The 21194-nt window shown below is 38.6% G+C and overlaps 1 pseudogene; it reads left to right on the top strand.

Moving 5' to 3' along the window:
- Window positions 1-17088, top strand: part of LOC149224604 (zinc finger CCCH domain-containing protein ZFN-like) — a 54531-nt pseudogene extending 37443 nt beyond the window's left edge.
- Window positions 17089-21194: the final 4106 nt, after the last annotated feature.

Raw genomic sequence — 21194 nt, 5'->3', positions numbered from 1 at the left:
CTTTTTTTGTAGATCTTTCCAACTTGATTAGGGTCTTTATGGTCTTTTGATTATGACTAGAGGATGCAAGACTTCTTCTTCGATCTAGGGTTTGATATTTTTTTGTAGCCCTTGACTTCACTTTTATATCTTTAAATTTGATTTGATGTCTTTCTCGAGACCCTTGTGTGTCTCTTGATAAGATTCCCTTCCTTAATTTTTTCACCTTAGCTCTGATACCATGTTGATAAATCTAGGGCATCATGATTAGGTGATTTCTATTATATTTAGTAACTGTTTGTGAATGATTTTTACTTTAGATTAGGATCTTATTTTAGTTATTTTATTATATTGTTATTCTTCATCAAACAACTACCAGCCAGGGTCAAAACCTCTCCTACTTTAGAGGAAAACCCGAACAAATTCTTCTTCTTATATAAACTCCAATTGATGAATACCAAGACCAAGATCAAGACCCTTGACCACAAGCCCTCCAAGATCAAATCAACCTCTTTGCACAAAGACAACTTACAAGAATTCCAATGATGATGGTGTTAGCACCTAAATCTGTCGTAGGCTAAAGGAAGGCAAAAATTAGGGTAACCACAAACCACACTCAGTCTGGTAGCTAGCCCTACCAGAACAGGAGAGGGCTCTCTCCGAGTCACGCTCAATGAATAGGTAAGAAAAAAACGGTCTGAGATGACTTACAATGAAATATTGATCTTAGGCTAGTAAGTGAATATGGATACAAGAAACAAATTTTATGAATGACCGAGCTTCTGGGATGGTATGAGACCAACAGTCAGCAAGGAACAAACAATTTAATACAAAGGCATAGATTATTCCGTGAGGCAAGGCAGGCGAAAAATGTAGCAATTTAGTTTGAGGTAACGTGGAATGAATAGATTGCTGAGGAAAGTGAAAAGGGCATAGTTACATGAATCCTTTTCAACAGAAGAAAAACACTGAACATGAAATTTTCCCACAGGCAGAGCAATAAAACTGAATTCTACCTAATCTCACTCAGAAAATTTCACTGGAAATGAACATGAATTGAATTATGAAACATAACGAAATACATATGAAAACATAAGAGACACATTTGCTACACTCACAACCACAAGAATCTCATGAAATAGAGCCGCTGCCTTTCATTAATTCTCTGTCAAAAATATACAGTGAAGAAATAGAGTTTCTTTCCCACAGTCTCCCAAAAGTTACAAGCCAACCAACCTTTTGCAAAGAACCTGCATACAATATATAGAATGTGTAAGGAAGAGATCGAACGCCCAAGGTTTGGGGGGTTACTCAAATCATTGCAAAATGGAGATGGAGAGCCAACCATCAGCTACACGAGCAGTGCTACAAACATGACATTTGGCTTGGGTGACCGTTTGCCTTCCTTCGCCACTTGGATAGAAGCCAATCTGGAGAAAAAAATACTTTAAATGCCACCTTTGGTGCCAAAAAACCAAAGTGTAGATGAGCGGGCCCACTTGGAGAAGTCGCGAACCGAAATTTTGCGAAACGGAAGCAAATTGGGCAATTTTTCCTCTGTGCGCCACGCCATTTTCTCTGTGCGCTGCGCTACTTTGGGGCCTATTTTGGGGCACTTTCAGGTGTCCAAAATGTGCCCAAGTGGGCTTGTTGGAAATCCTGTCCTGTCTACTTTCTAACCCCACTGGAATTTTTGAATTTGGTGCTCATTTGCCCCTCCAAATCTTCATTCTCCCAAGACTGCTTCCTGTGTGTCAAAAAAGGGGCAGAGAGGCCATTTTTAGGTGTTTTTTGACCTTTTGGAGACTCATATCTTGCCAAAATTTCTTGTCCAGGCACCAGTAGTCGTGATTTTCCATGCTGAATCCAAAACTGCAAACCATTCCTCATTTGGAGCTCTATAATTGCATAGGGAGAAAAACCCTGTGTTTTTCCCCTGTGCGCCGCACGCTAGGTATGCGCCGTGCCAGTGGTAATTTTGAACTGTGGGCGGTCTCTGTGTGCGCCGCGCTCCTGCCTATGTGTGCCGCGCGCCCAGAAATCGCCTACACCTGCTCCAAATCACTCAAATCCTTAACCCACGACCTTGCAACGTTTTCCCAATGCCTTTGATTGCACAATTAGCTTGTTTCATGATGGTCTTTGTGTATATAAGCTTGGAGGTCATGTTTTAAATTAACTTTTTCAAAAAACCCACTTTTCTAATGTCCTGTTCAACACCTTTTCACTGACTTTAATATAACCCTGATTTTCACCTTTTCTCCGAATTTTGGGCTCAAACGATGAAATTTTCAACACTTTTTTGCAGGGATTGCATGACAGAGCACTTGGCCACGGAAACCATGATTGCACCTGAAGAAATCAATTGTCGACCCTTTTTGAAAATTTTGTCACCAATAACACTATTTGACTTTTCTTCAAAACAGAGTTTTGAATAACAGTCGAATTTTATCAATAAGATGATGGAAATCTACAGATCATTACTTTGCAAGAGCATCCCTCTGGCCTGCATGGCTTTACTAGACATATTAAAGACCAAATTGATCAATCCCTAGACCTAATGACCAAAAATGACTTTTGTCTTTTAAAGGACCAGACCTTGACTGTTATGGACTTTTTGATTATTTGACACAAAGACATAAGCCAGCAGGAGCCAGACATGAGGGGAAATGACTAGCATGACTTTCTCTGTCAGATCATGGCATGCCCCTAGCGGAATGCAGCTGAGTGAATGGAGCGGGACACCTAAAAATGAAATGCATAAAGAGTTTTGATCTCTGACGGAGGACTGACCAGACTAACTCTAACATTGGCTCCAATGGGGGATGGTAGCTCCTTGGAGGTGCCAAGAACAGCATATCTCTGGAGGAGCTAGATAGTGCCTTTTGTCCATTGGGCTATGGAGTCATCATTTCGACTAAAACACAGGGCTCTGACTTATTTATGAAACTAAAATGACCAAGAAATTGACTCAAACTTGACATTGAAATGACTCAAAAACTAACTTGACAGACTGAAACCAAAATGAAATAAAAATGGTATTTACAATGACAGTGGAAGTAGCGTTAATAAATCAGTAGTGGTACTGCTTGAGCAGCCGACCATTGATTGGCCCTCCAGGACAATCTTCCTCGTTCATTTCCTTCAGAAGAAAGGCATTCTGACCCCTATACGATGCAATCTTGAAAAGACCTTTCCAAAGATTCTCGAACTTGTCGTGCTTACCTTTCTCTTCATTCCTTGCATCCCACTTCAGCACCACATCATCCAACTGAAATCTATCTGCCTTTGCTTTTTTTTCATATATTTTCTTTATTTTCTCCTGCAATTTGGATGTGTTCTTGAAAACTTCTTCTCTTGTCTGCTGCAAGTGGACCATTTGATTCAACCTTGTCTGCATGGGATCTTCTTCACTGTCAGCCTCCTGAAGAATTCTGACTACCGGGGCAACGAGAGAGGTGGGAAATACTATGTCAACTCCATAAACAAGCTCAAATGGTGACATACCAATGGATTTTTTCTGACTGATCCGATCTGCCCAAAGCGCATGGACCAGCCTCTTATTCCAGCTCTTTTTATTTATTTCCAGCAGCTTCTTGATAATGTTGACCAATGATTTGTTTGAAGATTCCGCCAATCCATTGCCTTGTGGATGATAGGCAGTTGAGTGACCCAAAATGATGTGATACTTATGACAAAATTCTACCATCCTTTTTGATTTGAAAGCTGCTGCATTATCGGTGATTAACTTATTTGGACAACCAAAGCGAGACAAGATGTTATTTTCAAGAAATGAAATGATTACTGTATCTGTAGCTTGTCTGGTGGGAGCTGCCTCAATCCATTTTGTGAAATAGTATGTCGCTGTAAGGATCCATCTATGCTATCTGGAAGAAGCAGGATGAATTTCCCCAATGAAATCCAACCCCCACTGCTGGAAAGGAGCGCTCACCTCAATAGGCTTAAGTGGAAAAGGCTGTAATTTCTGTTTTCCTTCGAAAATCTGACATTTATGACAGCACTTGACCATCTTGTACACATTGGCAAATAATGTAGGCCAATAATACCTTGCTCTCAAAATTTTGTTCGCTGTTGACTTCCAAAAAAGGTGACCACCACACTCTCCTCTGTGGAAATCCTCCATGACTTTCTTTGCCTCCTCTTCCACCAAACAATTTAACAAAATGCCACCAGGATCTTTCCAATACAGCACAGAATTTAGAATGCAAAACTTGGCAGCCTTCAACTTGATTGTTCTCGCTTTATTTCTAGTCATGTCGGGCGGTGGTGATAGATTTTTTAGCACATATATTATATCTGAATACCATGGGGACAGAGCAAACATTTCAGATACTTGAATGGATGATATTTCCTCATTCTCATCAGTCATAGTAGCGATCAGATTGATGTCCAAGGCATGCAAGTTTGATTTGGCCATTAACTTCACCAATCCCTGTCCTTTGACCAGCTTTGTGGGCTTTATTTCCACATCATATTCCAGCAAGGCTGCAATCCATTTGTCTCTTCTTCCTTCTGGATCGGTCTACACTAAAACATCCTTTACAGCAGCGTTAGGAACATAGGCCAGAATGTGAGAATGTAGAATATATACCCGGAAATCCTTCAATGCCTTCACCAATGCCAGGGCTTGCTTCTCAATGATGTTGTACTTTAAAGCTGCATCTCTTATAGCCCTGCTGAAGAATGCTATGGGTATTTCGTGATCATCTCTTTTCTGCAATAATACTACTGCCATAGTGTGCTCTGAAGAAAATGAAAACAATATGAAATCCTGAGTGTAGTCCGGGCTTACTAGAACTGGAGCTGAAGAAAGGGCCAATTTGACCAAATTGAAAGATTTTACCACCTCCTCTGCCCATTTCACTTGGTTTTCCTTCTTGAAAATGTTGGTCATCTCTCTTAAGTGTTCAACAAGATTAGGTACAAAGCGACGCAGAAAATTCATCTTACCATTGAACGACTATATCTCTTTTTTATTCCGGGGCAGATTGATTTGCTGAATCGCTTGCACATGTGCTGGGTCAATATGAATGCCATCCTTTGAAATGATGTGCCCGAGGAATTTGCCTTCCTCCATGGTGAATAAGCTCTTCTTCGGATTCAACGATAAACCATACTTTCTGCACTTTTGAAAGACAGTTTTTAGATGATGCATGTGCTCTTCATCAGATTTGGAAAACACTGTCAAATCATCCAAGTACACCACCAAAAACACATCCTTCTCATTCGCAAAAGCCAAGTCCATTGCACACTGAAATGTGGCACCTGCATTCTTTAAACCGAAAGGCATTTTGGCATAATGAAAGGTTCCCCATGGAGTGGTGAATGTTGTCTTGTCTCTATCATATTCATGGACAGAATTTTGGTAATATCCGGAATAACCATCAAGCAGTGACATACGAGATGCCCCCACTACTTGCTGAAGGATATGGTCCATTTTTTGCAGTGGATAGTTGTGCTTCAATGAGACTTTATTTAGATTTCTGAAATCAATGCATAGGCGGATCTCACCAGTCTTCTTTTGTACGGGCACTAAATTTGAGATCCAATCTAAAAATCTGATGGGCACAATGATACCTGACTTGTACAACCTGTTTACTTCCTTTTCGATAGATAGCAGCAACTTTGGATTTATCCATCTCAGCTTCTGTCTAAATGGTTTTTGATTGGGCTTGATGGGTATCGTGTGCTGAATTATACTGGTGTCATAGGTCTTTAAATCAGAATAATCCCAAGCAAACAAATCTGCAAATGGAGCCATCAAACTGATGTATTTGTCCTTGATCTTTGGCAGTAATGCTTTAGACAATTTTACCAACTTAGGATTGGCAGCTGTTCCGATGTTGAACTCTTCTACACCCTTCTCTGTTGGCTACAATGTTGGCTTGCGGGCTACATCATCCTGATTAAAAATTTATTCTAGAGGTATCAAGCCTTTAGGAATAATGTTATTCTTCAGCTGCAACACGTCCATTTCATTGATCTGCACGTCATCTGTACCATTCCCTTTACCATCGTCATTTTCTACATCAATTGAGGTTTCTTTGAACTTGCTTTTGTTTTGCAGAAAATCCTAAATCTCCTCATCATCTTGAAACACTTGCCAATATCTCTGATTGTCTGGAATTGTTGGACGATGCTTGATATGGATTCAAATTTATTGCTAGAGTTCATGGGGATTTTCAAACTACTTGCTGCCTTGGCAAGAGCATCAGCAATACTATTTTGTATACGAGGCACACATGTCAAGGTGTATTCTGAAAATAATTTTAAGATGTCTAAAACTGCATTATGATAGGCCCACATCCTAGGATGCTTTGCTTGATACTCGCCTCTGACCTGCTTTATTACCAATTCGGAGTCGCCATATACCGAAATCCTTTTAGCATTCAGCTTTCTAAGAATCTTCAGGCCAGCAATCAAAGCTTCATACTCAGCTTCATTATTTGAACACTCAAAGGCCAGCTTGTAAGAGCAAACCCTCATGCTACTAGGCACTTTGTTTGGGGCGGAGAAAGGACTGTGTACCCAAATTCCAATTCCAGCGCCATCATTTCCTACTGCTCCATCAAAATCCATGGTCCACAAGCCTTCTTCCTCCTCTTGTAAGTGTTGGAAATCTGTTTGTCGTGCCTTGCCCGCTTGCTGTCCATTGCTCTCAGCTGATTGCCCAACATTGTTCTGTTGTTCTTGTCCTTCTTTCTTCAAAATTTCTCTGAAAATTTCTGTTATTTCTGGAACATCATCTGCTTCTACTATCTGACTATCTATATCATTTAAACTATCTGAAAACAAAACAAAAGACTCTAAATCTGTATGTACATAGTTAATTGGATGATTTATAGGTTTCTCCTTGCTTGTGATCATATATTTCATTTTTTGTTCCCGATATAATTTCCTCATTTGTCCAAACACCGGGATCGTTGCATAGGAGAAATCTAGTTGTAGTGTCCCTTTCAATTTCGCTACCCAAGACCTGGAGAGAAGCATGCCAAACCTTGGAGGAATATCTGCTACCACCACATCCATCAAAACATTTTTCATGGGAAGCTGATCCAAACTCACAACCAAGTCTTTGATGAGTCCTATACACCTCACTCTGCTGGAATCAAATGAATAGAGATCATGGTATTGTCGGGTGATGTCCAGACCGAGCTTATCCATGATAGCCTTGGGCATGAGATTGTGAGAAGCTTCGGAATCGAACATGGCATTATGTAACACAAAATCATGCAATCTTAAACTGATATAAAAGGGTGGCACATCGCTATCAGGAGACTCACCATTCGATGCTGGCCCAAAAATCATTTCAGTCAAGGGGATGGATACCTTTAACTTAGAAATCTCATTCTCTAAACTAAAAGCGGGAGTCTTTTCTACCTCTTTGACTGGGATCTCTTTATTTTCCTTTTCTTTTGATGCAGCTTGCTGCTGTGATTGTTCTGCTGATTTTGATTTGCTGCTCTCCAGACCAACCGCCTCTTTTCCTTTTCTTTGTGTAGCTGATGAATCATTCTTTGTTGTTTCAACCTCCTTCTTTTTTTGAATTGGTTTGGCTGGCACATCTCTGTTTCTAAGTAATATCGTTGTTGTTGTGTAGACAGAGCATTCATATACCCCCTTTGATACTCCTCTGATTCTTCTTCTAGAATAGTGTCACTAGCTAGAATGAAATTCGTGTCATTGTGTGCAGCTGAACTCAGCGCACACTCTTCTTCTTCGGTAATGTAAGTAGGCAGCTCATCTGGAGTAAAGAGGTGGTTTTCTTCACCTATTACATTCTCGTCCTCATCTGACTCCGGTCCATGCACAAAATTCTGTTGCAAAGGTGTTTGTACCAGCTGTTGTGATGTCTGCTCTTGGGTTCGTTGATCTCTCTATCTTATTCTATATTGTGGCTGCTGCTGGCCACGGAAGTTAGGATTTCTAACTTGTGGCTCAGGGTTTACCTTTTTGCGTAGTTGATCCATTGAAGAAGGCTCTTCTTTCACAGTGATTTTCTTTTCTGCTTTCGCTTTAGCTCTTTTGGACAACAAATTTGCTTCAACGCTGACCACAATTTTCTGCATGTCTTCCATTGTGGTTGGTTCTCTCTCTCTTAATTGGTAGGCCATGTTAGCATCAAAACCATTTGGAAACTTCATCATGGCTAGTCCCACAGGTGGCTTTAGATGATCTGGAATCTCATTATAAACTGTATTCAATCTAACACAATAATCTTGGACCGACTCACCATCGTTTCGTTTGATTTGTTCATATTCAACCAGAATTTGAAGGGGATTCTTTTTCACTTCCCATCGATTTAAAAATTGCCTTTGTAATTCGGCCAAGGTAGTGATACTTGCTGTCGGCAAACCTATGAACCATTTCCTCACATCACCTGCAAATTTCTGTACAAAGAGTCTCATTGCCACGTTCTCTGCATTGATCTCATGGATTTCATAGAAGTCTGCCATTTTGTCCACATGTTGCTGAGCAGTAATGCTGTTAGGAGTGCCATCAAAAAATGGGATTTTACTTTGATAATCCGCTGGCATATCATCTAGAACTTGGGGCAGAACAAGGGGTGCAAAACGGGCAGCCATCACTCTCGGTGGATTTGGCCTTGGGGGTGTTGGAGGAGTGTGCACAGTTTGCAAGGGGCTAGCAGTTGGAGTTTGGGGCTGTGTTGCAATATAATTATCAATTAACTGATTAGCTCTTTCTGTTTCGAGGTCTACAAGAAATTGAGGATTGGGGACAGTATAGTCAACAGCCCTTTCGGACTTGGACTCAAACAATGATATTTCAAACCGTTCGTCAAACTCAAGCTCTTCAAGATACTCAAAAATATCAGGACATGAATGAGACTTGAACACGGGAGTTATGGTGCTTTCTTGACGAAGGAGTCTAGGAATCAAATTGGGATTTTCGTAGATATGAGGAGGATCCGGGTCTGGATTGGCTCTGGTATATCGTCTCGAAGCCAGCGTGCTATTGAGAAAAATCACAGGACATAACCAACTTACTCAGCCTTTCCAATCCTAAGCTCATCATCTGGAAGCTTAGAATTATTATGAAACAAGGGGATTTGATTTCAGTTTTTGTCCCCCAGTATGGTCGCCACTAGGTTAGCACCTAAATCTGCCTTAAGCTGAAGGAAGGCAAAAATTAGGGTAACCACAAACCACGCTCAGTCTGGTAGCTAGCCCTACCAGAACAGGAGAGGGCTCTCTCTGAGTCACGCTCAGTGAATAGGTAAGCAAAAAATGGTCTGAGATGACTTACAATGAAATATTGATCTTAGGCTAGTAAGTGAATATGGATACAAGAAACAAATTTTATGAATGACCGAGCTTCTGGGATGGTATGAGACCAACAGTCAGCAAGGAACAGAGAATTTAATACAGAGGCACAGATTATTCTGTGAGGCAAGGCAGGCGGAAAATGTAGCAATTTAGTTTGAGGTAATGGGGAATGAATAGATTGCTGAAGAAAGTGAAAAGGGTAGAGATACATGAATCCTTTTCAACAGAAGAAAAACACTGAACATGAAATTTTCCCACGGGCAGAGCAATAAAATTGAATTCTACCTAATCTCACTCAGAAAATTTCACTGGAAATGAACATGAATTGAATTATGAAACATAACGAAATACATGTGAAAACATAAAAGACACATTTGCTACACTCACAACCACAAGAATCTCATGAAACAGAGCCGTTGCCTTTCATTAATTCTCTGTCAAAAATATACAGTGAAGAAACAGAGTTTCTTTCCAACAGTCTCCCAGAAGTTACAAGCCAACCAACCTTTTGAAAATAGCTTGCATAAAATATATAGAATGTGTAAGAAAGAGATAGAACGCCCAAGGGTTGGGGAGTTACTCGAATCATTGCAAAATGGAGATGGAGAGCCAACCATCAGCTACAGGTGCAGCGCTACAAACATGACATTTGGCTTGGGTGACCGTTTGCCTTCCTTCGCCACTTGGATAGAAGCCAATCTGGAGAAAAAATACTTTAAATGCTGCCTTTGGTGCCAAAAAACTGAAGTGTAGATGAGCGGGCCCACTTGGAGAAGTCGCGAACCGAAATTTCGCGAAACGGAAGCAAATTGGGCAATTTTTCCTCTGTGCGCCGCGCTACTTTGGGGCCTGTTTTGGGGCACTTGTAGGTGTCCAAAATGTGCCCAAGTGGGCTTGTTGGAAAGCCTATCCTGTCTACTTTCTAACCCCACTGGAATTTTTGAATTTGGTGCTCATTTGCCCCTCCAAATATTCATTCTCCCAAGACTGCTTCCTGTGTGTCAAAAAAGGGGCAGAGAGGCCATTTTTGGGTGTTTTTTGACCTTTTGGAGACTCATATCTTACCAAAATTTCTTGTCCGGGCACTAATAGTTGTGATTTTCCATGATGAATCCAAAAATGCAAACCATTCCTCATTTGGAGCTCTAGAATTTTAGCACCGCACCAGTGGCGCGACGCACAGGGAGAAAAACCATGTGTTTTGCCCCTTTGCGCCGCGTGCAAAGCCCAGTGTGCTGCGCACTGGGTATGCATCGTGCCAGTGGTAATTTTGAACTATGGGTGGGCTCTGTGTGCGCCACGCTCCTACCTGTGTGTGTTGCGTGCCCAGAAATCGCCTACACCTACTCCAAATCGCTCAAATCCTCAACCCACGACCTTGCAACGTTTTCCCAATGCCTTTGATTGCACAATGAGCTTGTTTCATGATGGTATTTGTGTATATAAGCTTGGAGGTCATGTTTTAAATTCACTTTTTCAAAAACCCACTTTTCTAATGTCCTGTTCAACACCTTTTCACTGACTTTAATATAACCCTGATTTTCACCTTTTCTCCGAATTTTGGGCTCAAACGATGAAATTTTTGACACTTTTTTGCAGGGATTGCATGAAAGAGCACTTGGCCATGGAAACCATGACTGCACCTGAAGAAATCAATTGTCAACCCTTTTTGAAAATTTTGTCACCAATAGCACTGTTTGACTTTTCTTCAAAATAGAGTTTTGAAGAACCGTCGAATTTTATCAATAAGATGATGGAAATCTGCAGATCATTACTTTGCAAGAGCATCCCTCTGGCCTGCATGGCTTTACTGGACATATTAAAGACCATATTGATCAATCCCTAGACCTAATGACCAAAAATGACTTTTGTCTTTTAAAGGACTAGACCTTGACTATTATGGACTTTTTTATTATTTGACACAAAGACATAAGCCAGCAGGAGCCAGACATGAGGGGAAATGACTAGCATGACTTTCTCCATCAGATCATGGCATGCCCCTAGCGGAATGCAGCTGAGGGAATGGAGCGGGACACCTAAAAATGAAATGCATAAAGAGTTTTGATCTTTGACAGAGGATTGACCAGACTGACTCTAACAGATGGCTTCTCTTTCAACCTTCTTTTTGGACCTGCAACCTTTTGTATGCAATGCAAATGCCCTTGATAATCTGTGTAATAAAAAATAATGGGGAGAATTCCTTCCTTTATTCTTCGCTTGATGAGATAACTTTACTTCAACCCCTCAGCCTCTAAGATTACTCCTTTTCCACCGAAATTAGGCCTTCTATGTTGACTGTGATCCTTGCTTCTTGACAGCCGAGAAGTGTGCCCTAGTTGCAGATCAAATGTATGGAAAACAAACCAAAACAATTTTGTTTTTCATCCTTCCTATCCTTGTTGTTCCTTCTCTATAGAATGAGACCTCTTCTCCTTGTTGGATCAAAATTTTGTTTCAAACCTATGCTTCACCAAAATTTTGTCTTCAAATGAAATCCGTACTACCCTATTTATATTTGTTGGAGCCTATAATAAGGCGACTTGAAGAGGGTCAACAAACATGACTCTTTGTGTAGATGATTTATTCTATCTTGTAGCCAACTTGAAGGAGAGGTCTTGTGCTTGTCTTAGAGGGCTTTCATGCTTATTTAATGACTCATAAAAATGTGTAACGTGCCAAAGAAGGGTCCTTAATACATGACATAGACTTAAATTGACTTTTATGACTAGATGACAAATCCTAAAGCCTCATAATGGGAACCATTACTAAAACTAAAATTCCTTGTTCATGAAACCCATCAGATAAGCATTACAATAATAATTTGATTTTTACTATTTTCATAAATTACATAAAATCACAATTACGCATGTCATTATGAAGACAAACCTAGTTACACTTTTCAACATATAAACCATTATACTTATCTGAGTGTGTTAAAATAGTTGTCAACTGAAGGAGGGACTTCCACTCTCCACCCAACCATAGGCTAGCTACACTGCAATCTTTCTTGTAACTAACGATACGAATGGAAAGTGGTATCTCCCCATGGTATTTACCCATGATATTGAATAATTTAACTCATTAAGGAACTAATAATACTATAAATAACAGGCCTCACCTTGCAAAAGGACAAATTGGTCCTCCATAATGTAGTTGTAAAATGGTCTTCTTCTCAATTAATAAATCTATCTTTTGCATTTAGTGTGGGTAATGTTTTTTTCTATTTTTATAATTAGTTTCTTGGAAGATGTGTATGCTCCTACCCTCCTCTCTCAACATTCATTTTTCCTGGATCTTAGCCATAAGTGTAGGCTATGACTCCATGGTAATTGGGTTTTAAGCATTTCTAATGGGAGTTATCATACCTTCTCATAATCCTTCATTCTGCAAATAGTTTTCCAACTCTGATTGAAACGAATAATGTTTTGTCAAAGAAAAGAAAAGGGTTTGTCAAAATTGATAAGGAATTGAAAGCTCTACTAGATTTGTATTTCATCCATCTTGTCCTTAGGGGAATGAGATGACAAAGTCACCAATGATTGTTGCAAGAAATTATGTTATTTTTAACAATTTCACACTAAATCCCATTCCACACTAGCACGTTCTTCTACCAAATGAATAAATAAATAGCCGGAAAGGAAATTGAGAAATCCAACTTGGTACTAGGTAGGCTTCACTATCTGAAGTTGTGTTACTTCATTTTCTATATTGCATGTATTCACCCAGACTTTCTATTGTCCCACTGGTTCCTTCTTTTTCTTCCCAACTATGGCATGATATGTAATATAAACATTCATTACATTTGCCTAATCCTCTTCACTGTTGAGGTTTAAACTCAAGAATTTGCACATGATATGGAGTTCTAATACAAAGAAGTTTCAAAGGGACCTAAGCATTGGGATGAGCTCAACGAGGGATGGAATACCTGTGATACCAAAACATCCTAGTCTCCCATCAATGTGGTGAAGAGAAATAACATAATTTCTCTAGATCTGGGCACACTCCACAAAACCTATCACCCTACAACTATAACCCTCATCAACAAGGGCCACAACATCATGGTGAACTAATCTACAGACACCGACAATGTTGAGATAAAAGGGAAAATATTCACACTAAATCAATGTCATTGGCACCACCTGACCGTGCATGCTATAGATGGAAAATAACATATGTTATAAATCCATTTGGTGCACCAAGCATAATATGACTAAAGAGACATAATTGGAATCATTTGCAAGTTTGGAACTCCTAACACTTTCTTAGTAGAGTTACTAGGTGAAATCAAGGCCATTGATGAACCATCAATAAACAACAATCAACATTGTGTGGGGACAGAGAGAGGGAAAAAGCCTCGTTTCCTTCTTCATAGCCACATATTAATGCCTTGAGGGATCCTTCACTGGTGGTGCAAACATATCATCATCCACCTCAAGTGGCATGAGATTTTTGACCTTCTTCCTCGTCCTAGTCCCAATCCAAAATTTCCTACAGATACTCTTAACGAAGTAGTGTCACAAATGACAACTAAGTCACATGATCCCATAAATGGGGTTGGTAATTTTTTAGGTCCTTATCCAAAGCATCTTGGTGAACAAGACTATGCATATGACCTGTGCATGCTTCTTTTCTGGTTATGGGATGCATTATCATTTCAAACATATCCCAAATGTAGATAAATATGATCAATATTTGAGTGAAATTCCAATTAGATTTAGGGGTGGAAAGAGGGGAAGGGATTCTTCTCAATCCTGAAGGAATAAAAGAACTGAAGTATGTATGGGGGCTATGTTTCAAATTGAATAATATTTTTGAAATGTACGAGCTCTATTTGGTATCTAGATAGTCAAGGATAGGGAGTTTCTTCTATTGTAATTATTGGTGATTCTCCCATCCCAATTATGCATCACCTCAAAGGATATCTCGCTTCCAATAATAAATTTTCTATCCTTCTTTGTAGAATTACAACCACTCTAGAATACTTAGCTCAAAAATATTATTACCGCATTTTTCGACACTAAAACATGGAAGGAGATGCTCAAGAAAATATGGCATTCTAGATTGAAGAAGGGAAATATGAAATCAATAGATTGGGAGGGATTCAATCTATCCCATGATAGCCCTCCATATGCAAAGCAATTCTTAACATCAGGTGGATGGATGAAATAAGGTTTCATGAAATGAAAAAAATAGTGCCTCTCGATGGTGCACTTATGGAATTCATTTGTCTCTCATAAATACTGTATCAAGGGACAACATCGATATTTCATCGTTCATTGCAAGGTGGCAGAATGTTGGGCAGTAGGACATCTGCACCCTTTCTTATCCTAGGTGAAGTGTACTGATCTTAATTTAATTTGTGTCATACCTTATGAATGTGCACTCACTTGGATGAATTCTAGATAGTGCAACAACAATTGGTTATAGATGAGATTGGTCACTGAAGTGTGGGAGGTCTTAGAGCCCCATGCTGCATTCAAGGAATATGAGCTCAAATTAATTAGAGTGAAGATGTTTTGTGACGTATTCGAGGAGAGAAATATTGGTATTTATGTAGGGAGAAGGTAAAATACCCTCACGTCTCTAGAGGTTTTGCATGCTTTCCAAAGCAAGAAAGTTTCCTCTTGGAGGATTGAATAAGGTCAGAAATTCACATATTTTTGTTCCCTGATATGTAAGCATTGTGATAAACATCTTTGCAAACAAGGAAATTAACTATCTCTTAAAGAAATCAAGAAGACCTCGCTCTGTGAAGGTTAGTAGTCTGGAAGTTCATATTATAGGTATATTTGATCCTTTGTCTTTTCAAATCGATATCAATTATCTCTTAGAGGCCTACTTCGGGAATTTGTAGGATATATCTCTATCTTCCAAGTTTGTTTTTCATGTGCTTTTGAATACTCTCCACACATAATCTCTCTTCTGCATTTATAGTTGGTAAGCTTTGTGGTTTCTATTCGAGTCCCCTCCCTACACCAACCTCTATGAAACAACACCTTGGAGATGCTCGCATTTGGTCATCACAACACGAAGAGACTTTGTGGCCCCATCTCCTTTAGTCTCCAACAAAGGAATTAGAAAAGGGTGATTGGTCTACTGTCATTCAATGCCTAGACTCAGCATGGAGAAACAAGATAATTCTAGCTCAAATTTAGGACATCATATTCCGTGTCACCTTTATCTTCACCCTCCCATAGGAAACAATGAAGGGTATAATGAGATAATACAACAATTGAGGTAGCAATCAAACTCCATCCTATTTCTCCTACAAGAGCAATAAAAATTACAGTAAAAAATGCAATAGTTTGAAGAGGAACTCCATTGGATTCGATGTCAATTAGTGGACATGCAACTTCAATGAAATTTTGGAGACAATTGTAGCACTGCAAGCAGTGCTTCAGGAGGAAATTTAGACATGATGTCCACTAAACCCCCATAGATGACATATGTCTAAATTCTACAAATATATTGTTTTTGCATTAATTTCTTTAGAGTTTATAGTTGTAGTACGTTATGCAAAATGTTTGATCAAGATAGTAGGGTAAAGGTACGTTTTTAAACTCCATATATGATATTAGTAGAAGATATTTTTCCTCTGTATTGAATGTAATCACTTCCTGGTTTTCCTACTGTGATCCATGCATATACCTAATCAAATTTATAATCCATTTAGTAGAAAAAAATCTTCCAGAAAGATTTGAGGAACTTGAATGTAAGAATTTTATGAAGACATGGGCATGTAAATATGGTGCAACAAGAAAATATTATCATCCACATGACATAGATGGATAAAGATTATATCTAAACTATCTAGGCCTTCCCATGCACTAGGGAGAGAAAGAGTATCCATATTATACATGCATTGGATCTTGCAAATATGGAGCTACTTACAAATTTCATCATTCAAAGCCCAACACGTTGCTACATGACTTAGGTTCTCCTATATATGCAACAACAAAATTATCTTTGTCACCTTCATCAACATCACCATATCCAGTAAGACTCATATGATGGTCCTTACAGGGAGCTATCTATGTCTTTGGTCCTCACCTGTAAGGATCTCTAATATACATACCTATCATGATTTCATCTCAAAAAATAACACCATTACTCCAGCTAGGTTGGAACATTTACGATGATCTAATAAGCCCCTTGTCATCTCCATAAGGAAAGAAACAACTTAGAATTAGTACAATGTATGTTTCATCAAGTATCCATATGTGAGGTCTTCTTTCTTCCCCTATACAAGGATCATCTATAGCCATGGAATACCCAAGATTCTAATGTCAATATGTCACTCCCCAAAGGGAGGCATTCCCTGAAAGTCCTGACTAGTCGTAGTGTCAACATTACATGAAAACAGGGTGTTACAGTATGGCACAAATTGTACATATCACCACCCTAAGGAGAGAGTTGCACTATCTCCTTGTTGCATGCATAGTTCACAAGGGCTTCCTTTATGGCCTAGCCAACCAACCTACCAATATTACAACAAGTATGGCATATGAAAGTTTGATCATCCACTAACAAGCCCCAACTGCAATCCTATAACATTTCACCATCTGAATAGCGAAAAAATTCATATCCAAAAGGGGGTTCTCTTGGGGAAATTTTTTGATCCATTTATGAAGAATTTTTAGAGCAAGATTTGAAAGCAACATATTAGTATTCAAAATTTAAGGAGACATCTAGCTTCAAGAAACAATCAACTGAAGATGGGGTTTTGAAGTTCTGCAATCTTAAAATGGAAATGGAAATTCTAAGCAGGAGGTACATGGCTCTTGTGGGGTGTTCGACTTAGAAGTTACTATCATTACGCAACCATATGAATCGTTCTCCTTAAGTTGGCCGGTAGAATTTGGAGTCCTTCAGGAATCATACTCTTACATTATCTATTTGCAATCTAGACTGATCATGTTAGAGATTTGTATTCTACCTTTCTAGCTATGCATTTTGGAGCTAGGGGCACCCATGGTGATAGAGCTATCATTTATCGCTATCTATAAACCTACTTCTAGTTGTGCCAAAATACCCCTTCTAATGCTAAGGAAATCCTATGGTGGGACTATCAAATCACAAAAATGGGAATAAAAAATTTGAAACTTGATTACTTGGATGAATCCTTTACAACATATCATTGGATAGTGAGAATTTACAAAGATAAGCCACCAGATAGGCCACTAGATTTCTACCACACCTTGGCATACTAGCAAGTGAACTACCTTGAAGTCCATTTGCTAAGCCATACATTGTCAATATCACAGTTGGCCCACAAACATTACAAGGCATCTCTATTTTCAAACCTTCAATCTTCATGGTTATGGGTCAACTACACAAAACCCTTACCATCGAAGTCCATTTACTAGGTCATACATTTTTAGTATCACAACTGGCCCAAAAGCATTATAGGATAACTCTATCCTCAAAACTTCATTCATTATGGTTATGGGTCATCCTCAAACCCATGATTATGGGCAAACCACACAAAACCCTTCTCTTCAACAACACTTGGTTTTTGGTCATCCACAAACCCACGATTATGGGTCAAACACACAAAACCATTCTCTTCATTGGCTCATATTCAAAAAAATCTTCTAAGGAGGGAACTTGACACAATGGGGACCATGCTTCCTAAGGGGGGAGGATTGATCTGAATGGAAACTGGTATCCAACCATGGTATTTACCCATGGCATTCACCCATGGTATTAAATGATGAAACTAAATAATGCACCGAGAATACAATAAATAATGGGCCTCATCTTACAAAAAGACAAATTGGTCCTCCATAATGTAGTTGTAAAAGGATCTTTTTCTCAATTAATAAATTTATACCTTCTTCTCAATTAATAAAGTTGTATTTTGTATATAGTGTGGGTATTATTTTTTGTTTCTGTGATTAGATTCTTGGAAGATGTATATGCTTTTACCCTCCCCTCTCAACATTCATGGTTCCTGGATCTTAGCCGCTAAGATCTAGATCAGTTGACCACCCCTGAACTAGATCCATTATGAAAGGGGATGTTTATTCAAGGGAATCATGCTAAGGATAAGGTCACATGCTCAAGAGGTGGATTCCACTTCCAAGGTAACTTATCTACTGCTCTCTTGTAGTAAGTGCCATAGTGACTTCCTCATTCCTCTGAGCTCAATTATGGGGAATCAACCCAAGGTCAGGTCTAGTTTAGTCTTTTCATTTGGCTCTAGGAGCTCCTTACTCTTTCTCTACCCAACTTTTTCTTACTAGCCAAATCCTATATTGCTTTGCAACCAGTCTCCTTCGCTATAAACTACCTTAGAGGGTGTCTTTGTCCTTCATTCAACATAGAATTCCTTCTCCCTTCTCGTTAATGGCTTGATGCCCACTTTCCTCTCTTTTCCTCTATTATGTGTGATCTATTTTTGTGTGTAGTCTATTATCTTCCATCTAATCACGTATTTTCATCTATCAAGAGGTGGTTTGGTCTATTATGCAACCTCCTCCCTCTTCTAGTGAGAACGTTGTCTCCACTTCTGCACTCTGTCTTCCCTAGATTTTATTCATTTTATCTCAATATATGAGGAGGAATAGGGATAGGGTCATCCTCCAACCATGTTTCCCACTCCACAACCTTTAATTCTTGTTAGTGTAGGTTGATGGTTGGTCAGGGAAACATTAAAGAGTTAAATGTTGTCGGTATGGGTCCACCAAACAGGCATGTTGTTAGCAATCAATAAGAATACCACAAGTAACCAACAAGAAAGTAATAGGAAACTCCCTCAAAACCTTGGATATGTGTGTCTCTCCATTCAGGTTGGATAATTAAGATTCACATTTAATTTATTTGATTATTATACATAATTTCTTAGCCATCCATGGCCTCCATGTTGGCATTACACAATCACAATTTTAACATTACAAAAATAGGAGTAATATGAGGGATGTTACAAAGCCCACCCTCTTAAATGAACACCATCCTTGATGTTATATAATCAGAGAACATAAACAAAATATGGCTTTATAATTACAGGTCTTACATTGGCAACATCCTCCATGTTCTGAATTGTCATGTCCATCCATGTCGTTCATTATCCTCAAGGCTTTCGCATGGGACAGATTCAACTCATTACTTTTTGGGACACTCCCAATGCATTTTTTATCCCAATGAGTATGCACATTACTCCTTGAAAACCAATTTATTTAAGTTTTCTCTTCCTTGTAGTTACATATCTTCCAGGTTCAACCATCCCCTTCTCTGCCTCCCCAGTCCCTTGGGTGATCAATTTCTTGATAGTGCTTCCTTGCACGAGAAAATTTTTGATGCAATCTCACATCCACAACATCCCTCTAGCTTTCTCTAATAACACAACACATTTTTCATAGCATACATCATGGTTATCAATGCATATCACATGATTCTAGTGTCACCACAATGGCTTAGCCCTTAAGGTCTTTAGCTCCATTGTGCTTTTGTTGCACCACTCTGATATTACCGTGCTAATACTAGTTTGATATTGCTTATGATAAACATCATATATATTTTTTGGATAGTTCAACATCTCACATATATCATAAGCATACAATTCTTATGAAATTAATCATAAAAATTTTAAATCAATTAAACTACAATTTTAGCAGCAAATTCTTTAAATTGATACATATCTTTATGGTTGTTTCTTTATTTTTATTCATAGCTAATGATTCCATCTCTTTCTTTATTGAATAAGCTTTGTCTTTACCAAACAAAATTTGTCTTTACCAAACAAGCTCTATCTTTACCAAACAAACTCTGTCTTTACCAAACAAACTTTTTCTTTACTAAATAAACCTCCTCGTGCTCACATCCCAATGAGCATGGGCCATATTTATTCTCCCATTATCTACTCACCTTTCCAGGCCCAGGATACCCCCATTCCTGGAACTCTACCTATCTAAAGGTTTTCTTGCATGGGCCCCCATCATCTACTCACACTTCTAGGCCCAAGCAACCCTCTTTCTATGAAATCTGTATGTCTGTGGGTTTTCCTACATGGGCCTTCATCAGCTACTCATCCGTATCAGCCTAGGAAATCCCCATTTCAAGTAATCTACCTATCTGTGGGTTTTCCTAAGTGGGGTAATCATTAGATTATCACATCCAAACATCAGTCTAGCATGCTCTATTGTAACGTGTGAGGAGTCTTATGGCCAAGTGACAGTTTGGTGTGCTCCATTGATTTTATCATGGAGTGTTATAGTCAATATTTTGGTTATGAATTTCTCCCATGATGTAAACAAAGTTACACAAGGTTGTAATTCTATCATGACAGTCTCCTTTCTGAGCTCCATGCTCCATTGTTTCACCTATGTCACAACATTTAATTTGCATGAGATATACTAAAAAAAATAAAAATAAAAAAAATAAAAATAAAAATAAAAATAAAAATAAATTAAATTAAATAAATAAAAATAAATAAATAAATAAAATAATAAATAATAAATAAAAATAAATAAATAAATTTGAAATAAAAACTTTAATTTCCCAACTTTGCATCATTTACTAATCTATATCTCATAAACATGAGACTTTTGATTGTGTTGTTAAGCTCCCTTAAATATGGTGATATGTTGTCATAGTCGATTCTATTTCACACCTAGTTCCATCATTTCACTTGCAATTTGATCTTCTGGTTAGCCAAACACTTGTGAGATTTTATGGATACAATCTATTTATTGCAAAAATTCATAACATCCTAAAGTGATCTTAGATTTATTACACATATAACGATTATCTCTATCCATAAATTTCAAATAGAACATGATCATTACATTGGACATACACATCACATTCACTCTAAGCATTTCAAAATGCAATCAAACATTTATTCCAGTAGCCCAAAGAGCCAAACTTGAAATCTACATATCCTTAAATTTGTGAGTGATTAGTTTC

This window comes from Pinus tabuliformis, chromosome Q (genome assembly GCF_031772625.1).
Source record: "Pinus tabuliformis cultivar Carrire ecotype Pingquan chromosome Q, CPIR1, whole genome shotgun sequence".
In the NCBI taxonomy this organism is placed as follows: Eukaryota; Viridiplantae; Streptophyta; class Pinopsida; order Pinales; family Pinaceae; genus Pinus; species Pinus tabuliformis.
Note: the sequence above shows the minus strand (reverse complement) of the source record. Positions and strands in the feature narration are given on the sequence as shown.